We start from the raw sequence: 8,184 nt of genomic DNA on the forward strand, positions 1-8,184 counted from the left end.
TCACGTTCTGCCTGTTCTGGCTCTTCAGAAATGTTTTAAAGCAACCCTGGTTGGAATACAATATTAAATTTTTTCTTGAATTTATCTTTATATTGCTTTGGAGAGCAAATATAAACTTGGTAAAACCTGTTTAAATGATTGGTTCTTGGGGCGCCTGGGTGGCGCAGTCGGTTAGGCGTCCGACTTCAGCCAGGTCACGATCTCGTGGTCCGTGAGTTCGAGCCCCGCGTCGGGCTCTGGGCTGATGGCTCAGAGCCTGGAGCCTGTTTCCGATTCTGTGTCTCCCTCTCTCTCTGCCCCTCCCCCGTTCATGCTCTGTCTCTCTCTGTCCCAAAAATAAATAAAAAACGTTGAAAAAAAATTAAAAAAAAAATAAATGATTGGTTCTCTTGTGAATTACCATGCTTTCTGATGTTATCATCCTATTTGGTCAGATACCAAACTTTATTCCCTCAAAATGTATTTAAATATTGTTTCCACTTTCTCACCAATGCTTCATATTGATAATCTTTTTTACGTTTTGTTAATCTGATGAGAAAAAAGTGGCAGCTTGTTGTTTTTATTTGCCTTTTACTAATAACGAATGGGACTGAGAAACTTTGCACACATTTATTGGAATTTTATGTTGACTCGGTTGGGGAGAAGAGGCTTGCTTGTTCTTTATGTATTTTGCGATTCAATCGTTTGTCTTTCTTATTGAAGTCTAGGGGCTCTTTATATATCATAGATATTAAATATCATCTATTATTTATCGTATAAACCATCTATCATCTATTATTTATCACTGAATGTTCCATTTGATTGGCTCAGTATATTTCTTTGGTTTTTACTGTTTTCACTACTACTAAAATAGTGGTAATTTTTCTTCTCTGTACACTATGCTTCATTTGTTTTAATTACTAATTATATTGGCTAAGACTTTCAGAATATTGCTGATTGTTAACAGTTGTTCTTACATTGCTCTTGATTTTAATGGGATTATTTTTGCTATTTCATTATTAAGTTAAAATTTGCTGTTGATGTCTAAAAATATTACTTGCTCATCAATTTATTTATAAATTACTTAACAGTGATACTTTATATTTTTCTAGGTTTTTTCCAGATTGCTTATTGAAGCTTATCATGTACGTCATTAGTGTCCACTGGGATTATTTTTTTCTCCTTTAATATACTGTAGTTAGTTATATCAACAGATTTCCTAACATTGAACTATCCTTGTATTTGTCAAATAAAGGGTTTTTATTTATAGTATATTGTGACACTTTTATATACTCATAAGTGGGGTAAGTCTAGATAATTTTTCTTGGTTCTGTCTTTGTCCAATTTTTCTATTCAGATTATGCATGATTGAATGGGATTGCCGGTGATGCTGAATAAAATAGCACAAACTGTTTGGCTTATATAACAAAATTCATTGTCCCATGGTTCTGGAGGCTTAATGTGAACTCAGGATATCAGCAAGTTTGGCTCTTTCTAAGGACTGGGAAGGGAAGATATGTTCCTCCATCTTTCTTTGTCTCACAGATGGCCATCTCCTGCCATGTCTTCACATCATCTTCCTCCTTATATAATTGTTTCTAAATGTCCCCTTCTTAGAAGGATAGCGGCCATATTAAATTAGGACACATAATAACAATTAAAAATTTTTTATTTATTTTATTCATTTTGAGAGACAGAGAGAGACAGAATGCGAGTAGGGGAGGGGCAGAGAGAGAGGAAGACACAGAATCCAAAGCAGGCTCCAGGCTCTGAGTTGTCAGCACAGAGCCTGATGTGGGGCCTGAACTCATGAACCGTGAGATCATGACCTGAGCCAAAGTCATGACCTGAGCCAAAGTCTGACACTCAACCAAATGAGCCACCCAGGTGCTCCCTTAATGACATCATTTTGACTTGATACTTAGGGTCTGTAAAGACCCTGTCCCCAAATAAGTTCACATTCTGAGAAACTAGGGTTTAGGGCTTCAACATATAAATTTTGGGCAAGCACAATTCAATACACAGCAGAAGGCTTCCTGTAGTTAGGAATTAGGTAAAACTTTTGGGATAGAAGGAAAAAATACAGGGTAAATCAACAGATATTCAGACAGTAGAGGCATGTCTATGGGTTTTGGGAAGTTACAATATTCCAGTTTTTGATTTGAAATATCTTTTGACTCAAGAATATCTGATCTCAGGAATTATCCTATGAAATACAAGCTGAATTTTAGAATAGAAGTATATGTGTGTCTGAGGCAGGTAGAGAGAAGGTGGGGGGAGGTGTTGAATGTGTCGATACTTAACTAGGGTTTCTAACAGGTCTATTATAGAAGCCCCTGTTTTGCTGTTTAGCAACACTTCATATTCTTATCCTGCTTTCTCCACACTTCTTCTCCCTATACACACTAACAGTAATAATCAAAACTTGCTAAAGGGCATAAGATGCCTCTCCTGAGGAAAGGAAAACATTGCCTATTGCCAGAATCCAGAGCTCTACTAGACTCAATGAGTGAGAGCTGTGAAAAGATGAGACCTAGGCCAAGAGAGAACACCCAGCTCCAGTAGTGTAGCAAGTAGAGGTAGTGGGGAAATAGGCAAGTGATTCTGAGGGGGTAAGGGGATGCCTGATTGGTAGCAATTTAACAACAAATTTGCAAAATTCTTGAATCTTCAAGAATCATCTCTCACAAGTCTGTCTGAGCTATACCACTCTTAATAGTTCCTCAAAATGTGTTTCCAGTGTAGTCATCCAAAACCAACACATCGTTTACTGTACTAGTTTCCTGAGGCTGCTGTAACAAATCACTACAGACTTGGTGGCTGAAAATAACAGAAATTTCTTCTCTCACAGTTCTGGAGGCCAGAGTTCAAAATCTGGCAAGGTCATGCTTCCTCTGGGGGCTCTAGAAGAGAATCCATTCTTTACCTCTTCTAATTACTGGTGGCTGTCAGCATTCTTTGGCTTTCTTGGCTTGTGACCACATTACTCCATTTCTGTCTCTTTCTTAACATTGCTTTCCCTTCTGTGTGTCTTTTCGCTGTGCGTCTGTCTCTTTCAATGGCCTTTGCCATTAAATTTAGGGCCCATCTGAGGTGCCTGGGTGGCTTAGTCAGTTAAGTGTCCAACTCTTGGTTTTGGCTCCAGTCATGATCTTAGTCTTGAGATTGAGCCCAGTGTCAGGCTCTGTGCTGGATGTGGACCCTGCTTAAGATTCTCTCTCTCTCTCTCTCTCTCTCTCTCTCTGCCCCTCTTCCCTCCTTCCTTCCCTCCCTCATTCTCTCTCTTAAAAAAAGTTAGGGTCCACCTAGATAATCCAAATGATTTCTCATCTCAAGATGTTTAACTTAATCACGTGCAAAAAAAAATCTCTTTTTCCAAGTAAAGTAACATCTGTAGTTTACAGGATTAAGATGTAAGCATGTATTTTTGGAGTGTGGGGTGACACCATCCAGCCCATTACATTTACTATAGTCTAAAATTCATATTAGAGGGGTGCCTGGGTGGCTCAGTCGGTTAAGCGTCTGACTTCGGCTCAGGTCATGATCTCGCAGCCAGTGAGTTGGGGTCCCGCTTCGGGCTCTGTGCTGACAGCTCAGAGCCTGGAGCCTGCTTCAGATTCTGTGTCTCCCTCTCTCTCTGCTCCCCCCCCCCCCCACTCACGCTCTCTCTCTGTCTCTCAAACATGAATAAATGTTAAAAAAAAATTTATAAAACTCAGATCGATGTTAAAATTTAGGAGAACAGAGAAAACGAGAGGAATATTTTTTTAATATTTACTTTTTGAGTGACACAGAGAGAGAGAGTGGGGGAAGGGTGAAGAGAGTGGGAGACCCAGGATCTGAAGCACACTCCAGGCTCTGAGCTGGCAGCACAGAGCCCGACATAGGGCTCAATCTCATGAATTATGAGATCATGACCTGAGCTGAAATCAAGAGTCAAACACTTAACTGACTGAGCCACCCATGTGCCCTGAAAGTGAGAGGAATATTATGTTATTATTATGGACATGAAATCTGGAGCCAGACTAGTTTAAATACCAGTTCCATCACTACCTAGCTGTTAGCACTGTTACTTATTGTCTCTGTGCCTCTATTTCCTCATCTGTAACGTGAGATAATAATGCCTGGTTTATTGGGTTGGTTTGAAGATTAAATTGCCCATAGTAATACATGTGTTTGTTATTAGTATTTTTATTGTTGTTATTATTAAGTAGAGGGAGGTTGGCTGGATTCCCAAGATTCATTAAAATAGTGGCCTTTATTAAAGATTGAAAATCTTCTACTGTGCAAGACCAGAAATTTGCCATTTAGAAGTCCACAAACTAGGTTTGAAAGGAGTGGACTAAAGATCCAACTTCATTCATCTGTACATTCCAATTTTGTCTCAGGTCTGTCTTGAAAATGGTAACAGGCTGCTTTGTTTTCCTGGTTCCTCTTTTGAATTGGAGAGGAGAATGTATACCTTCTACTTGATCAAAATGGCTTAAGTTTGTCCCTTCCTCCAACAGTTCCAGATTTAGGGAAAAGCAAACTTTGAAAACCTTGAAAGATGTGTTAATGCTATATGCTTTCACCATCACAATTTGAATCAGAGTCACCAGAACATTCATTCAGATTCATTATGGTGCAAGAACAGAAATGCTAGTCCATTAAGCACTCATGTTAATGTTTATTTAATAAAATAAATAGATTCTGACACCCTGGTAAATTATGTGAGGGGGAAGGTAAGAAATATAACATATAATTAACTCACATAAGTCATTTTGATGCCTTTCCTCTGCAAATATTAAAATGTCTTTGTTGCTTCCTCTAGGAATTATTTAAAACACTGACATATTATGCTTCTATAGAATGTTCAGATAGCCAGTTATGTGGTTTAGAAAGTTAAAAAGAAGAAAAACTCTAGAATTCCATTTTCAAATTGACCCTCATTTGTAGACCATAGATTCATTCAAATAAAAATTATCTTCCACGATCTGGTCAATTATATAGGCAATTACTATTTAATGCTTTGTTCTATTTTCTGACTTTAATTTTAAATCCAATTCAATTGAACTTTTAGTTTATTTTGTTTTTTTAATTTTTAAGATCCCTTTTATTTAATTAATTAAAAAAATTTATTTATTTATTTATTATTTTTTTTTAACGCACTCCAGCGGGTTTTATTAAGGAAAACTTCTGCACGGTTTACTTTTCACCGGTGTGTTCTCGCATGCTTCTAATGATATCAGAATCACCTGGATCATGACGGCCGCCGTGCAACACTATGCAATATTTCCCACACGCTGCACCCCGTTCAATAGTATTGCCACTGTAGTGACAGACGTCCGTTTTGGCCAACATGGCACAGTATGCCATCTCGGATTTCCTCAAGGCCAGGCAGTTGTTGAGGAGGATGACTAGTTTTGCCTGCCATGTGTGATCATTTCCAGTCTGCTTATACCCCAGTGCGTACGTTCCACTTTTCACAGTGAGTTGGAGCCTAGAGTTGATTCACTCCAGTGGCTTTTTCATCGTCTTTGTGGCCACCCTCTTCTGCCTTAGGCGCGGGATGGTCCCAAGCAAGAGCAGTTGCCAAGATAGATGGGAGTGAGAAAGGATAAGATCTCTTTTGTTAAAAATAAATAAAAGGGGCGCCTGGGTGGCACAGTCGGTTAGGCGTCCGACTTCAGCCGGGTCACGATCTCGCGGTCCGTGGGTTCGAGCCCCGCGTCGGGCTCTGGGCTGATGGCTCAGAGCCTGGAGCCTGTTTCTGATTCTGTGTCTCCCTCTCTCTCTGCCCCTCCCCCGTTCATGCTCTGTCTCTCTCTGTCCCAAAAAAATAAATAAACGTTAAAAAAAAAAATTAAAAAAATAAAAGACCCTTCTGGGGGTGGGCAGAATGGGAAATGCTAAATAATTCAAATAATTGGTATGAAAAATGTCATTTGTAATGAACAAAACTGTGTTTCTGAAAGTAGCTTTTTATCTGTGTTATTATTACTCACGTTTAATTTGCCTGGCCAGAAACTAGAAAGCATCAGGCTGTTAGATCCAAAAAAGTGGTCTCGTGACCATGGTGAGGTAAAGTCAGGAAAATAACGTATATTTCGAAGTTATTCTTAGGATTCTCTATTACTCTACATTTATGCGACTACTCAGTAATAACGTACGTTGAAAAAATATTTAGCTCCATTAATTGCATAATAAAATGTACTGTTTATAAAGTGTATCTAAGGGCTGAGAAAAGCAGCTCAATATTTATTATGAGTTATCCAAATTTAACACTATGATCAGATGACTTTCATTTTTGCTCTTAATAACTTAAATTTTATTTTATTATTTTTATTTTTTTAAGTTTATTTATGTATTTTGAGAGAAAGAGAGAGAGAGTGAGCAAGCAGGAGAGGGGCAGAGAGAGAGGGAAAGCGAGACTCCCAAGCAGGCTGTGCACTGTCAGCACGGAGCCCGACGTGGGGCTCTATCTGGCGAGTTATGACATCCTGACCTGAGCTGAAATCAAGAGTCAAACGCTTAACTGACTGAGCCACCCAGGCACCCCATTAATTACTCAGGTGTTAAAGAAGCCTTTTGCATGAAGTTTCTCTCCATTTATGCTTTCAGTTAAGTTCGTAAGTAAAACCGAAGGCAACTAGAGACAAAATGACAAGTTACCACACCTCCCCAGGTGCTTTCTCTGACTCCTACCTTTTCCCTCACCTGCAAAATTCTCCAGTGAAAAGACTAAGAGTAAATCCTCATTGTAGACAAAAGTGATGAGTCTGCTTAAGCTTATTTTAAAAACAGGCTACTTCCGTGGTCACTAATTGCTTTGTTTTATGTGTAAGTTCCCTGCAGAGTTTCCAAGGTCCTTCATAATCTTTTCTCCTCCTGTCACAGTACTTCCCCAGCCATTATCTCTACCTCATTAGGTCAGTTACTCTGTGGCTTTTCACAGGTACTACTAATCTAGCACTTAATCCCCTTGTCTTCATCCACTAACAGAGCCCTTCCTACTTTAATCCAGACTTTTTCAAATTAATCCATCCATTTTCCCTTGTAGCACCTGATCCCACTTAGACACTTTCATATACACTGATTATTTACAATGTGCCCTCCCAGGGACTGCAATTTTTATGAAAGTTGGGCATTATCTCTACGCTAGTGCCTGGCATTTGTTAAGTAATACATATTTGTTAAATACTTTTGTTTATAAGTATTTGCTTTACTTCCTCTCCACCTTGCAACAAATTTGCAAATATTCTCATATGGGGAAAATACCTGTTATTCTTTTTGAATCCACAGATGCTTCTGGACAATCTGTCTGCCTCCTAAAATACCAGTGACTTCATGGATACTTCAAAAATCGAGGCTCGGGGCGCCTGGGTGGCGCAGTCGGTTAAGCGTCCGACTTCAGCCAGGTCACGATCTCGCGGTCTGTGAGTTCGAGCCCCGCGTCGGGCTCTGGGCTGATGGCTCAGAGCCTGGAGCCTGTTTCCGATTCTGTGTCTCCCTCTCTCTCTGCCCCTCCCCCGTTCATGCTCTGTCTCTCTCTGTCCCAAAAATAAATAAACGTTGAAAAAAAAAAATTAAAAAAAAAAATCGAGGCTCATTAAAATCACGAGGCACTAGTGAAGGTCAAAGGAAGAACAAGCAAGAAGGTGGGAAAGAATGAGGCACGTGAGTTTCCGTAAGCGCTTTTTTAGCACACAGAGAGGAAGTATGTTATGCTTCACCTACTATCTCATCTAAAAGAGAATATCACAATAATGAAGATTTTTGGAGCTGAATGTTTATGGCAGAACATTTGCAGGATATAAAGGAAAACATTGAAGGCTTCTGTGTTTCTGTTGTCTCTAAAAGGAGGCAAGAACAAGCCATTTCTATGCAAGTCCACAACCAGATGATTTAGGGCAAAAGGCATTGCACTCTAAAGAGAGATTAACGTGTAGGGAAGATATTGACATGCAAAGATGCATCCTATTTTCCTCATTCTTGGAATTTCATGTCCCAGGCAAAACAGATGACTCATATTACTGTAGAACAGCCCACACCCACAAATCTTGCCAGAACTGTCTCGAAGGAAATCCTCAACTTTCATATCAACCTGGTCATGTCATTATTTTTCAAATACTCTTACAAAAGGAGTGTTTCATCATGACCTTGACATCCTTGGGAATAATTCAAATGAACTCTACTCCATCACAAAGGGAAAAATCTCCCATT

General features: G+C 39.3%; 1 pseudogene; it reads right to left on the reverse strand.

Moving 5' to 3' along the window:
• Positions 1–5,166: 5,166 nt before the first annotated feature.
• On the reverse strand, positions 5,167–5,493 carry LOC112849823 (large ribosomal subunit protein eL30 pseudogene; annotated as a pseudogene).
• Positions 5,494–8,184: the final 2,691 nt, after the last annotated feature.

The sequence above is a fragment of the Puma concolor genome, chromosome C2, assembly GCF_028749965.1.
Source record: "Puma concolor isolate L17-30 chromosome C2, mPumCon1.1.hap2, whole genome shotgun sequence".
Taxonomy (NCBI): Eukaryota; Metazoa; Chordata; class Mammalia; order Carnivora; family Felidae; genus Puma; species Puma concolor.